The sequence below is a fragment of the Pongo abelii genome, chromosome 5 (assembly GCF_028885655.2).
Source record: "Pongo abelii isolate AG06213 chromosome 5, NHGRI_mPonAbe1-v2.0_pri, whole genome shotgun sequence".
NCBI classification, from domain to species: domain Eukaryota; kingdom Metazoa; phylum Chordata; class Mammalia; order Primates; family Hominidae; genus Pongo; species Pongo abelii.
In genome coordinates this window covers 99,105,927-99,121,180 of record NC_071990.2, presented here as the reverse complement: position 1 = coordinate 99,121,180, position 15,254 = coordinate 99,105,927, and the positions used below count along the sequence as shown (strand labels likewise).

Genomic DNA, 15,254 nt, shown 5'->3' with positions numbered 1-15,254 from the left:
AGAATTAGGCGAGTCTGAGTTTAAGTTTTGGCTCTGCCATCTTATTCTGTATGATGTTGGGCAAAGTACTTTAACATATTTACCCTGTTTCCTCATATGTAAAATGAATATAATAATAATTTCCACATCATAAAGTTAATATGATCCTTAAGTGAAATAGTATAAAACATATAGTCAGTGCCAGGCAAATGCTGAATGACAACTATTGTTAAAGAAAAAAATTATTCTGACACTTGTTAAGACATTAAGGAAGACTTTAGTCCGGGCTATTACAATAGCAGTATTGCAATAGGAAAGAGAAATCTGGGCTCAACTCCAAATACAGCAAAGACACCTGGGAATTTATAGCTGGAGAACAGAGTTAGGGGTCAGTGAATGAAAAATTACTAAGAAGAGACATCACGGATAGTGGGGTAATTCTTGCTAAACTGGCCTAACAGGATTCTTGCTAAAGGTAGGCAAAGAACTTATATTTCAAAGGTGGGAGATGGAGAACATGTTCAGGTATCAAGAACTGGACATTCTCTATGCACTGACTTAGCAGGATTCTTGCTAATATAAGATGGGCTAGCCAAAGACAGGAGGAAGAAAGAGAGGAACAAAGTCCAAGAAGACATTTTGAGAAGAGGGCTCAGAGGACCTTGACTAAAGTTGGGTTACGGATAAAGTCTTTGTTGCTATATAATGTCAAACATCCCACTATCCTTTCAATTATTTGACTTCAACATATTGTTCTTACTAGTCAAAGAAAGTCCAAATATATTTTATGCCTACTTTGTATGTTTTGCATGAGTTTTCTTCAGGCTTTTAGCTGTCTGTATTCAACATGAGCACTGTTTTGCCAAAGTATGATTTTTATTCATTGACATAAAATCTCTACAAACTTAGATTGCTTGTTTCTTAAGTTTTCTTGCCTTCACTAACAAGACCTGAGGTAAATTTAGTTTTTTCTGTGTTTATGAAATATCTGAATTATTGCTTTTACTGTGTTTAAAAATGCCCAGCATATCCTTACCCTAACAATAAAAAAATTAAAGAAGTCAGATGACATGAAAACATTTTAAGTTTTATAAACATATTTAAAGCATGGTTTTCTTCATAAAGAATCAAAATAAAGTTAGAATTTTTTTATAAAATTGAATGTCATATTTGTACATAAGACTTTTTATTTTACAACAAAAGGGATATGGCTTTATATTATATTTCATGATGTCATAAGCCTATTATGGCGAAGAGAATGGTATGCTGAATTGGCCATAACTTTTTCATGACATACATTGGTCTTCACAGGAATATATAAATTTTTAAAAACTATGAGTATAGAATAGTTTTGTACCATTGATAATAGTGGTTTTAAGTTATCCATTAAAAACTTTTTCTTGTTAAGGTCTGCCAATTTTAATAACGCCTTTCTAATTTGTCATGTGTGCATTTTCACTTTAGAAAACATGTACCAAATGTCATTTTTCCTCTATGTCAGTGTTATGGTTTTACATATTGCTAAATCTCAGACAGATAAACAGATTCAAATAAAATTTGGTGATAAAAGAAAACAGCACCTACTGTATTTTTCTTCTACGTCAGTGTTATGGTTTTACATATTGCTAAATCTCAGGCAGATAAACAGATTCAAATAAAATTTGGTGATAAAAGAAAACAGCACCCATTGTATGTTGAGAATTTCGATGGCAACTTTCAGCCGAATGTGAATTAAAATGGCTAGGTTATAAATCCCCTGAAAATAAGGTTTATAATGGAAATGCTGACAGGCATTTAACGATAGCAGCAGTAGCTGGCACCACTGTAATAAAAGGACTTAAATGAAAAAAAAAATGTATGCCTCACAAAGACATGCGGATTTCAGGGTAAAGCTATATGCAGACTCAGTGTAAGGATTGGTGATAATATGCCTGAGCAATTATGATGCATGGGTGTTAGTAACAAAGAATCTTGAAATTCAGCTTCCAATCAAATTGTGAAAGAGTCTAAAGAAAAACCTGAATGCAGCATTCTTCAGTTCTATTACTCTGGCACCATCATCCTCTTATGAATATATTTTATTCACGCTTAGTATGAGAGCAGAGAAGAGCTTAGTCAGAAACTGATTCCTAGAAAACAACATGGATATTTCAACAGCCAATCCTTTGGAACTCTCATTTTAATGAATCATTAAAGCATTGGTAAGGCATTAGGTACAAGAAAACAAACATTTTTTCAGGGACACCACTAGATTTTTATAGCCTTCAAGTTCATAGTTCTGTTTCTTTCAGGTTCCTCCCTAGAGAGGATGATAACCCTGAGTAGCTTCTCTACACTATCTGCTTATTGCAAGTGTCCCCTCTGACGATATCCAAGTAATAAATCAGTGACTTAGTTTTCTTTTTTCTTAGCATTAAGCCACATACTAACCCATTATTTTTGACTTCTGTTTTTAAATTTAAACTCTTTTGTTTCTGAATAAATAAATGGAAGTTTAAAGTGCCATATTTTTATGATTGTGGCTATAAAATAAAATAAAATAAAATAAAATAAAATAGAAGGGGATTTGAGTCTGCTAAAAAGCAGACTTTAAAAAAATCTCTTCATAGGTGCCTATAGATCCAAACTGGTCATTAGTAAATTCTTGTTTCCAGACACCTGTGCCCCAGGTTAGTCCCAAAGAGCTCCACTCTGTAATTCTTCTGACAAATAACAAGCTCTTTGGTTATTTTGGGAAAGAATCTTCTCCAGGAATACAATAAAGGTATACTTGTGTGAGTGTCTGTGTACTCTTTCTTCATGCCTATAAATCCCACCCAAACTGTCAAGGTTGACAATCCAAAACGATAATCAAAACCTCTTTTTACATTTCTTCTTGTAACTGCCGCAGGCAAGTTTTAAAAGATATGCTAACAAATCCCAAAGAATAGCTGGTATTAAATATTTGATATAACCTGAAATGAATACCGTAGATATAAAATTTAAGTCACATAGCACTTTAATTTCTTATCTATAAGTAACTGTAGTAGTGTGTGTGCATATATATTTGTATGCATGGTTTAATTTTTAATTATTTAATGGAAATAAATAATTTAAATCAATTAATTTTAAAATATGCACACACACATATGTATTATATATATGTATGTTATTTTTTTTAATTCACAGAAGGTTTAGGAAAAAATTTCTAAAAACATTGCTGTTATATAAACTAGATTATTTTAATACTCTAGTACCAAAAGCAGCACATCAAAATATTTATCATTAGACATTTTAATATGCATTACCTATTTTATGAACTATACCAAATATAAGAAAAAGTGAACAAACTATACATGCACGGTGAATTTTTTATTAAGTAAACACATTAGTTTAACACTACACAGATTAAAGCAAAGAATGTTAGCAGTACCCTAGAAATATTCCTCTTTTCCCATCCCAGTTATCACCAACTGCAAAAGTGGCCAGTTATCTTATTTTGTGTTTCTCAAGAATGAACTGTAATATGAGGGTTTGGGCACAGGTGGTTTATTTGAGAGGAGATCCCAGGATTCACAAGGGAGGGTGGGAGAAGTGATACAAGAAAGAGAGAGATCAACAAAATGTGTCATTAGGGACTGGGTTAGTGCAGTGGGCAACTGGATCTCAAGGTACATGGTGTACCTTTTAGGAATATCCTACAAATTATCCATTTCTCTGACAGTGGCCATTTGGATTATTTTCAGGTATCGACTATTTTGAATAAAGCTAATATGAATATTCTTGTATTTTGGTATACCTGTGTATACATTTCTGTTGAGTGCTTACCTAGGAATAGAATAGCTTGTTAATTGGCATGTATGTGTTCAACTTTAGTTGATGCTGTCAAACATTTTTCCAAAATTATATGGCACCAAAGAAATATACTCCTGTCAGTAGTTTATGAAAGTTTCAGTATTCTCCTTCGGCCTGAAGAGCTCTCTTTAGTATTTCCTTTAGTCAATGTCTCCTGAAGACAGTCTCTCAATTTTTTTTTGTCAGGATATGTCTTTATATTGAAATAATTTATTGTTGAAGGATATATGTGCATGCGTACGTGTGTGTGTGTGTATGTGTGTGTATATATTTCGAAGCTGTCATATATTCTCTCACAGCTCTAAAGTTACCATTTTAATTTCTTCTAGTTTTCATTATCGGTATGAACAATTGGCTGTCAAGCTTATTGTTGTTCCGTTGAAGTTAATGTGTTATTTTTTTTTGTTTTTTTTTTTCCTTAGCAATTTTCAAGATCTTCTCTTGGTTTTGGTTTTCAAAACTTTTTCCATCATGGAGCTAGTTCTATCATGGTAGTTTGTATTTTCCTGATTAGTTTCCGAAAAATTGATGTACTTGTGGCTTGATGTTTCTTGTCAGTTGTCAAAAGCTTGATTCAGATAGCCTCCAATACTGTCTTTTTTCCTTTTAGAGTTTGTTCTGATATGTTACTAGTGTTTTACATTATTTATTTTTATATTTATATATTTTTAACTTTTATTTTAAGTTCAGGTATGCATGTGTAGGTTTTTTTTTTCTTTTTCCTTTTATCCTTTTATTAAAGACTTCCAAATTGGGGGGAAGGGGGAAATCACCCCATGTTTTTGTTTTATTTTTATTTATTATTATTCTTTAAGTTTTAGGGTACATGTGCACAATGTGCAGGTTAGTTACATATGTATACATGTGCCATGCTGGTGTGCTGCACCCATTAACTCGTCATTTAGCATTAGGTATATCTCCTAATGCTATCCCTCCCCCCCTTCCCCCACCCCACAACAGTCCCCAGAGTGTGATGTTCCCCTTCCTGGGTCCATATGTTCTCATTGTTCAGTTCCCATCTATGAGTAAGAACATGCAGTGTTTGGTTTTTTGTCCTTGTGATAGTTTACTGAGAATGATGATTTCCAATTTCATCCATGTCCCTACAAAGGATGTGAACTCATCATTTTTATGGCTGCATAGTATTCCATGGTGTTTATGTGCCACATTTTCTTAATCCAGTCTATCACTGTTGGACATTTGGGTTGGTTCCAAGTCTTTGCTATTGTGAATAGTGCCGCAATAAACATATGTGTGCATGTGTCTTTATAGCAGCATGATTTATAGTCCTTTGGTTATATACCCAGTAATGGGATGGCTGGGTCAAATGGTATTTCTAGTTCTAGATCCCTGAGGAATCGCCACACTGACTTCCACAATGGTTGAACTAGTTTACAGCCACCAACAGTGTAAAAGTGTTCCTATTTCTCCACATCCTCTCCAGCACCTGTTGTTTCCTGACTTTTTAATGATCACCATTCTAACTGGTGTGAGATGGTATCTCATTGTGGTTTTGATTTGCATTTCTCTGATGGCCAGTGATGGTGAGCATTTTTTCATGTTTTTTGGTTGCATAAATGTATTCTTTTGAGAAGTGTCTGTTCATGTTCTTTGCCCACTTTTTGATGGGGTTGTTTTTTTCTTGTAAATGTGTTTGAGTTCATTGTAGATTCTGGATATTAGCCCTTTGTCAGATGAGTAGGTTGTGAAAATTTTCTCCCATTCTGTAGGTTGCCTGTTCACTCTGATGGTAGTTTCTTTTGCTGTGCAGAAGCTCTTTAGTTTAACGAGATCCCATTTCTCAATTTTGGCTTTTGTTGCCATTGCTTTTGGTGTTTTAGACATGAAGTCCTTGCCCATGCCTATGTCCTAAATGGTAATGCCTAGGTTTTCTTCCAGGATTTTTATGGTTTTAGGTCTAACGTTTCAGTCTTTAATCCATCTTGAATTAATTTTTGTATAAGGTGTAAGGATGGGATCCAGTTTCAGCTTTCTACATATGGCTAGCCAGTTTTCCCAGCACTATTTATTAAATAGGGAATCCTTTCCCCATTGCTTGTTTTTCTCAGGTTTGTCAAAGATCAGATAGTTGTAGATATGCAGCATTATTTCTGAGGGCTCTGTTCTGTTCCATTGATCTATATCTCTGTTTTGGTACCAGTACCATGCTGTTTTGGTTACTGTAGCCTTGTAGTATAGTTGGAAGTCAGGTAGCGTGATGCCTCCAGCTTTGTTCTTTTGGCTTAGGATTGACTTGGCGATGCGGGCTCTTTTTTGGTTCCATATGAACTTTAAAGTAGTTTTTTCCAATTCTGTGAAGAAAGTCATTGGTAGCTTGATGGGGATGGCAGGTTTGTTATATGTTAAACTTGTTTCATAAGGGTGTGTTGTACAGATTGTTTCATCACCCAGATATTAAGCCTAGTACCCATTAGTTATTTTTCTTGATCCTCTCCCTCCTCCCACCGTCCATGCTCTGGTAGGCCCCAGTGTCTGTTGGTCCTTTATGTGTCCATGTGTTCTCATCTTTTAGCTCCCACTTATATGTAAGACATGCAATATTTTGTTTTCTGTTCCTGTGTTAGTTTGCTAAGCATAATGGCCTACAGCTCCATCCTTGCTCCCACAAAATATATGATCTATTTTATGGCTGCATAGTATTCCATGTTGTATATATACATTTTCCTTACTTCATCTGTCATCGATGGGTATTTAGGTTGATTCCATGTATTTGCTATTGTGAATGGTGCTGCAATGAACATGACACTTGCATGTGTCTTTATGATAGAATGCTTTATATTCCTTTGAGTATATACCCACTAATGGGATTGCTGGGTGGAATGGTGGTTATGTTTTTAGGAACTAGTCTAGTAGCATTATATCACAAACCTCCCAATTACCTGATATAGGTATTGTATTCATTACCACTTGGGTGCTTTTGTGCCAACCATTATAAATCCACTTAATTATACTGCCATCCAGACATCATTTTTCCATCTTGTATTCAAGAATATTATACTGAGGGTATTTTTCTTCTCTACAAGACTGCTAATTTTCTGAAGAAGGAAATCAAGTTTGTTTAGCATGGCTTGTTCTCAACATATCTGTGATGATTCCACAGAATATTACCTTATAAATTCTTAATTACTTAACAACCAATTACTTTTGGGGGCAGACCAAAATCATTGATTATTTACAAATTTATTTATATATTGATCACGTTTTACTTATTTGGATGATTTTTGGAAGCCATCTGAATAGTCCAAATTTTTAATGAACACAGAAGTCTTATCAATAGCCTTTTTGGGACTCCAGATGATCTCCTCTAAAGAAGATAGGCATCTTTTTATATCTATTCATCTTAAGTTTCAGATTTGAGTTAAAAATTTGCTAGTTATGCTTTTTCAAAGTTTAGTATCATTCTTTGTAATGAAATAAATATAAATCTTATAAGAATTGAGTATTTCTGCTTTCTCTCTGTCAGAGTTTATTTATATCACTTCTCCAGGCCATGAATCTTCCTTAGTAGACTTTTAGCTCAAATGTCCTTTTTTGTTGGCCTTAACATTTTATTTGGCTTCGAAAATTTCTTTCAGCATTTTAGTATATCATGATTCTTAAAAAATTCTGACACTTATAAAAATTATATATTTTTTTCTAATTAAAAAGCAATATATGACTGCCACTTTCAGCTTCAACATGCAAAGATCTTAGAAGTCATCACTAATGTCCTTGCAACAACAAAAAAGCAGAACAAGTTGAAACTCAATGTCTTTCATTAGATCCACCAGTGAACTAATATTGCAGGGAAAGCTGTCACTCCAGATCTGGAGAGGTGAATCTAGAGTCACAGGTGAGATCTGCTTACTTGAAGCAGACATTCCTAAAGCCATAATCTGATAGGGATACTTAAATAATAATTTCAACAAAGCCTGGGTGCAGTGGCTCACGCCTGTAATCCCAGCACTTTGGGAGGCCGAGGTGGGCAGATCACTTGAGGTCAGGAGTTCAAGACCAGCCTGGCCAACATGGTGAAACCCTGTCCCTACTAAAAATACAAAAATTAGCCAGGTGTGGTGGTGTGCATCTGTAGTTGCAGCTACTTGGGAGGCTGATGCATGAGAATAGCTTGAACCCGGGAGGCAGAGGTTGCAGTGAGCCAAGATGGTGCTACTGCACTCCAGCCTGGGGGACAGAGCTAAAGTCTGTCTGAAAAAATAATAACAATAATAATAATTTCAACAAAATGATGGATGCTGAGTATGAAAAACTGCTGGATTGGGGCACACACTTCCAAGAACCCTAGCAGTTTCTTATGGTGAAGAAGTTTCTTATGAATCTGTCAGGTGGACAAAGAATAATCTTTGTGTAACATGCCAGAGAATTCTCCATAACAAGAAAGGGTCCACTCTCCAGGGGAGTAAACATTACTAAAATCTTATTCCAGTTGGTAGGAGGTTATTCCTCACCTCCATTTATTCCCTTTTAGCCCTGTCTCTCATATAGATGGAAAAAAAGCTATACTACTGGTTGTTTGGGAAGTCACAGACAAGAGAGACAGGCCTACCAAAAGACTGTATATAATCTTACTCAATCATAGATTATATACATCTCTCCCTCCCTGACACCTTACCCTCATATTAATAAGGCTTCAGTATATTAACAAAGGATACAGCTTAAAAACTGCAGGACACAGACTGTCCCTGAAGAGGAGTACTTAAGGAAGCCAAAAATCAAGGTGGGAAATAAAAAGGGACACTAGAGGTATTTGAAGCCTCTGGCACCCTACAGCTACAGAAAACATTAAACACACTCAAAGAAGGCATCTACTAAGAAAAAAAAATCTGCTATTCACTTATAGACTAAAGGGCTTGCATCCAAAATATGCAAGGAACTCAGATAACTCAACAGTAAGAAATCAACCCATTTTAAAAATGGGCAAAATATCTGAACACTTGACTAAAGAAGATATATAGATGGCAAATAGCATATGAAATGATGTTCAATATCCTTTGTCACTAGAGCAAACAGCTGTGAGAAATACCACTAGATTAAAACAGCTAAATACCACTAGATTAAAAGAGCTGTGAGAAACACTACCACATACTTATTAAAATAGTTAAACTTCGACAAACTGACATCACCAATTGCTGATGGGGGTGAGAAGCAACAAGAATTTTTATTCATTGATGGTGGAAATGCAAAATGTTACAGTTAGTCCATTTTGAAAGATAGGTTGGCAGATTCTTACAAAGCTAAAAATAGTTTTACAGTATCATCCAGTAGTCACACTTCTGGGTATTATCCAACTGCTTAAAAAACCTATGTCCATGAAAAAATCTACATGCAAATATTTATAGCAGCTTCATTCATAATTGCTAGAAGCTTAAAGTAATTGAGATGTCCTACAGTAGGTGAATGGAGAAACAAACTCTAGTACATCCATACAGTGCATACTATTCCATGATAGAAAGAGACATGCTATCTAGCCACACAAAAACATGAAAGAATTTTAAATACATATTGCAAAATGAAATAAACCAGTCTGAAAAGGTTGCCTACTATATGATTCTATCTATATGATATTGCATAAAATGCAAAATTATAGAGATGTTAAACAGATCAGTGGTTGTTAAGAGTTTGGGAAGAGGGAAGGGTTGAATAGGTGAATAATAGTGGGTTGTTTAGGGTTTTAAAACTATTCTGTATAATACAGTAATGGTGGACACATTGCACTATATAGTTGTCAGATGCATAGAACTTTATGGCACAAATATTAAAACTTAAGGTATGCAAATTTTTAAAAAATCATCTAGGAAGTCTGAGATCCCAGGATGGAATACTTACTGTGACAATAGAGTCAAACTATATTACATATGTATGAAATAATCTTGCTGTGGGAGGTAAAGGAAAGATGATGATCTAAATATCTGAAAACGATTGGATACTTATAAGACTAAAAACAAAAAGAATTGTACATAAGTTCTATATTTTGATAATATTGTTTCCCCTGGAAAAACAAATAAACAATTCCAATATTGCCATATATGTATAATGGAATTGTATAATAATACTGGGTTAGAATTGGGAGACATCTCTACAAACTTGTGTACAGTATAATATAGAAACAGAGGTGGTAACATATAGAAATATGTACAGAATTGTATATATACAAAACTAGTATACACACATGTATTTCACTGCTATGTCAGCTGAGAGAGTCTAGAAGCAATGACACTGCAGGAACAATGAATATACCTAGCACACAGATCTTGGTTTCTAATGCCATTCTTCAATAAAAGGAACAAAGTTTCCTTGGAGAAACAGTTTATTCTAGCTCTAGGGGAGGGAATATAAAAATGAACCCAGAATATATTGTACTGTACCAGAAGAAAGGACATATTTCACATTCGCCAGGTATTTAATTGCCATTTGATTGTGAGTTCTTACTGACTTTGTTAGATTAATGGTTTCATAACATATATTTCTTATTTTTATTTTTATTTGAGGCTTGGGGGTATATGTGAAGATTTGTTACATAGATAAACACATGTCATGGGGTGTTGTTGTATGTATTATTACATCACCCAGGTATTAAACTCAGTACCCAACAGTTATCCTTTCTGCTCCTCTCTCTCTTCCCACCCTCACCCCTCAAGTAGACCCCAATGTCTATTGTTTCCTTCTTTGTGTTTTTAAGTTCTTATCATTTAGCTCCCACTTATAAGTTAGAACATTCAGTATTTGGTTTTCCTGTTTATTCCTGCATTAGTTTGCTAAGGATGATAGCATCCAGCTCCAGCTCCATCCATGATCCCGAAAAAGCCATGATCTCATTCTTTTTTTTTATGCACAATGAGATTTGGAGTTTAATTAAAATCAGAATGGGGATACATTAAGCAGACAAACAAAAATACTTTTCTGATTATCAATTTTAGAGACTCGAAGCGTTCCCTAAATATTGGAGATCCAGCATATTCCTGAGAGACATCAACCATTACAAAAGATTTTCATTCCTTGAACTATTCGTATTTTTGTAGCAGAAAACAGAACAAAGTTCTGCAGACATCCTTCCTCTCTTGTTTCTAAACTGTATTCACAAACAATGTCTTTTCATAGATCAAAAGGAAAACAAACATGTTTCTTTTTTGGCCAACTGGCCTGTTACTCACACCCTGGGATCTGATTTCTTAATAAGACGGCTCAAGGCACCAAATACAACCAGAAATTCTCAGCCACTACCAGTGGCTACTTTACTTAACTATGAGGAGATGGATGCTTTAGTCTTTCCATGGAAAGTAATTCTTCAGGGATTATTATGCAGGGCACGAGTCCCAGGAAAGGTGGGTGAAGAGGAGGGTAAATGCAAAAGCTAAAGGGTCAGGGAAAACAATGAGGCTTTCATGAACAATCCATAGCAAGGCAGAATTAAACAGTTTTACAAACCACTCACTACAAACTCCAAACATGAACACTCAAAACTAGAGGGGTAAGGAAAGAGCTCCTGGAGGGCTGGGGGAGACAAAAGATGGTGACATAGAACAGCAGACTCGCCTATGAACATTTCTCACCTTTCCAACACTGGAAGATGTTTCATTAAAAAGGTGCTGTTCAAAATTGCACTGAAAAATCTCTAAAAATAGGCCTGAAGTCATAAAAATAAAAGGCCACTCCTCAGATAAGAGGACTGACAGATATTCTCAGATACAAACACTTGAGGTATCTTTGATGTACATTTGAAAAATGGCCTGGCAGAGAAAAAGGAAGAAAAGGAAGGAGAGAGGAAGACAGTGAGGGAGGAAGAGAGGGAGACAAAAAAAGAAAGGGAAATTCAGAGTACAACTGGTAAGACAAGAGAACAAAGGAGGGACACATTTTTTAAGCCCATACTTATCTATCCCAGCAGCCAAATAAAGCAGATCCACAAAGGAAAAAAAAAACAAAACTGCAGTTCTTCTCTAGGAACATTCTAAAAATCAACTTCAAACTCAAAACATAAGAAACTGCAATCTGAGAACAAATATCACAATGCTCACTGTATTTAAAAGTGACTACTGAGCGTGGGTACTCAAGTGGGTCAACACTCTTCAGAGATCATTCTTAGGCATTATCGGACAAAATACTGTGATCAAGCCTTACCCACCAAGTGGAGATTAAATTTCTTCTATTGCTTGGTATGGTCCTGTTCTGGGAACAAACAAAATCACTGCACTGTCTTCAAGTACAAGAGGACTTCAGCCAGAGCCGCACCATCCCCACCCTCACCGTGGCCATCAGCGACGCTGCACAGTTACCTCCTGACTACTGCACCACACAGGGTTGCAGGGGTTGGGGGGCGGGGCACTCTTCTCCACCACCAGGGAGGAACTCAAATCTTTTATGGTAGAAAGTTTCTGTTGGATTGTTGCAATTCTCCCATGGTTCAGACCCCACCCTGCCATCTACCAAATATCCCAGAAGTCACTAGCCCTGGCACCTTAATCGAAGACTCCAGAGTAGAAGTAAACAATTTGAACAACATAAACAATCATGAGAGGAAACATGCAGTTGGGGATGATGCTCAGTTTGAGATGGACATCTGACTCTCCTGCAAGGATTAGAAGAAAAGCAGCAATGTAGATACTTGTATGCACCTGATTTGGCCAATAGGATCAACAAGGAAAGACAGATGATGCAATACCAGCAGTCCCCATTACAGTCTCTACCTCCCTCTCTTCTTCTGGCTGGCAAATGATGGGAAGATGATCTTCATCTGACCATTTCTTCTCCCTGTCTCCTGTTCCCCTTCTCGGTTAAACAGGATAGATTGAGGGCCCTTGGTGTATTTCTGTAGAGCTAAGCAGTCCTTAGAGGAAAACAAATAAATTGGATTTCCTAGTTGTTTTTTTAATTGAGAGCCACCCCCTCATACCCCTGCAATTTTGTCCCAAATCAAGTATCAACCTACCAACAGCTGCCTGACTGGGAAGTCTGTGGAAGGGATACAGAGGTTTTGTGTGTTTAACATCATTCATGTTCCTTACCCTCTGTCTCTCCTCCCTGTATCCCACCTATGGTTCAGTGCTGCAAGAGTCTGGGCTTGGGGTCTTTAAAACCATCAGGGAGAAATGATAAAAAAGAGAGCTGCTTTCCCTCTTATCTTGAGGTGTTTCTCCCTTGGGACAGAACACAGTTCGTGCAACTCTGATAGCAGTACCCTGTGACATTGTTTTGTGCTCCACTTCCCTTCTTGCTTCTGGGAGGAATGCCTTCTGTCTTTGGTATTATAGTTCATCTTCCCATTCTTTTACTTAGTGCATTTGTGCAGATATTTTTAACTCTCTACGTCAGAAGAGAGCCCTTGACAACCAGCTTTGCTCCTCTTCTACCGTTACTCCCTGCTTGTATCTTGTTGCTAGCAGAGTCCTCTTGTACTTCAAGATCTTGCCCATTTTTATGACTGCATAATATTCCATGGGGTATATGTAGCACATTTTCTTTATTCAGTCTGTCATTAATAGGCATTCAGGTTGATTGCATGTCTTAGCTATTGCAAACAGTGCAGGATTGAACATTTGCATGCATGTGTCTTTATGGTAGAATGCTTTATATTTATCTGGGTATATATTCAGTAATGGGATTGCTGGGTAGAATGGTAGTTCTGCTTTTAGCTCTTTGAGGAATTGACATACTGCTTTCCACAATGGTTGAACTAATTTACATTCCAAGCAACAGTGTATAAGTATTCCCTTTCTCTGAAACCTCACCACAATCTACTATTTTTTGACTTATTAATAACAGTCATACTGACTGGTGTGAGATGGCAGTTTTCATTTACATTTCTTTGATGACACATAATTTTGAGCTTTTATTCATATGCTTGTTGGTGGCTTGTATATGTTCTTTTGAGAAGTGTCTGTTCAAGTCCTTTAAACACTTTTTAATGGGGTGGTTTGTTTTTCTCTTGTAAATTTGTTTAAGTTCCTTATAGACGCTGGATGTTCAACCTTTGTAAGATGCATACTTTGCAAAAATTTTCTCCCATTCTGTAGGTTATCTGTTTACTCTGATCGTTTCTCTTGCTGCACAGAAGCTCTTTAGTCTTTGACTTTGTTGTGATTGCTTTTGATGTCTTTGTTATGAAGTTTTTGCCTGTTCCTAGGTCCAGGATGGTAATGTCTCGGTTGTCTTCTAGGGCTTTTATAGTTGGGTTTTACATTTAAGTCTTTATTCCATCCTGAGTTGCTTTTTATATATGGTATAAGGAAGGGGTCCAGCTTCAGTCTTCTGCATATGGCTAGCCAGTTATCTCAGTGCCATCTATTGAGTAGGGAGTCTTTTCCCATTGCTTGTTTTTGTCAGCTTTGCTGAGGATCTGATGGTTGTACATGTGCAGCCTTATTTCTTGGCTCTGTATTCTGTTCTATTGGTCTATGTGCCTGTTTTTGTACCAGTACCATGCTGTTTTGGTTACTGTAGCCTCATAGTATAGTTTGAAATCAGGTAGTGTAATTTCTCCAGCTTTGTTCATTTTTCTTACAATTGCCTTGACTATTGAGGCTCCTTTTTGGTTCCACATGAATTTTAAAATAATTTTTTCTAGTTCTGTGAAATGTCATTGGTAGTTTGACAGGAATATCACTGAATCTGCAGATTGTTTGGGGCACAATTGCCATGATATTGATTCTTCCAATCCATGAGCATGGGATGTTTTTCCATTCATTTGTGTCTTCTCTGATTCCTTGAGCAGTGCTTTGTAATTCTCAGTGTAGAGATCTTTCACCTCCTTGGTTAGCTGTTTTCCTAGGAGTTTTATTTTATTTTATTGTGTGTGTGTGGCAATTGTGAATGATACTGCCTTTCTCATTTGGATATTAGTTTGGTTGTTGTCGGTGCATAGGAATGCTAGTAGTTTTTGTACATCGATTTGGTATCCTGCAACTTTGCTGAAGTTATCAGCTGAAGGAGCTTTTGGACTGAGACTATGGTGTTTGCTAGAACAGAATCATGTCATCAGCAAACAGAGATAGTTTGACTTTCTCTTTTCCTGTTTGGATGCCTTCATTTCTTTCTCTTGCCTGATTGCTCTGGCTAGGACTACCAATACTGTGTTGAATAGAAGTGGTGAGAGAGGGCATCTTTGTCTTGTGCTGGTTTTCAAGGGGAATGCTTCCAGCTTTTGCCCAATGTTGGCTGTAGGTTTCTCATAGATGACTCTTATTATTTTGCAGTATGTTCCTTAAATACCTAGTTTATTGAGAGTATTTAATATGAAGGAATGTTGAATTTTATCAAAAGCCTTTTCTCCATCTACTGAGAGAATCATGTGGGTTTTGCCTTTAGTTCTGCTTATGTGATGAATCACATTTATTTATTTGTGTATGTTGAAATATCCTTGCATCCCAGGGATGAAGCCTACTTGATCATGGTGGATTAGCTTTTTAATGTGCTGTTGGATTTGG

The 15,254-nt window shown here is 36.3% G+C and overlaps 1 long non-coding RNA gene across 1 annotated transcript in view; it reads right to left on the bottom strand.

Moving 5' to 3' along the window:
- Nucleotides 1–15,254, bottom strand: part of LOC129060000 (uncharacterized) — a 1,058,541-nt gene that overhangs the window by 106,963 nt on the left and 936,324 nt on the right. The gene's annotated exons all lie outside the window — the stretch shown is intronic.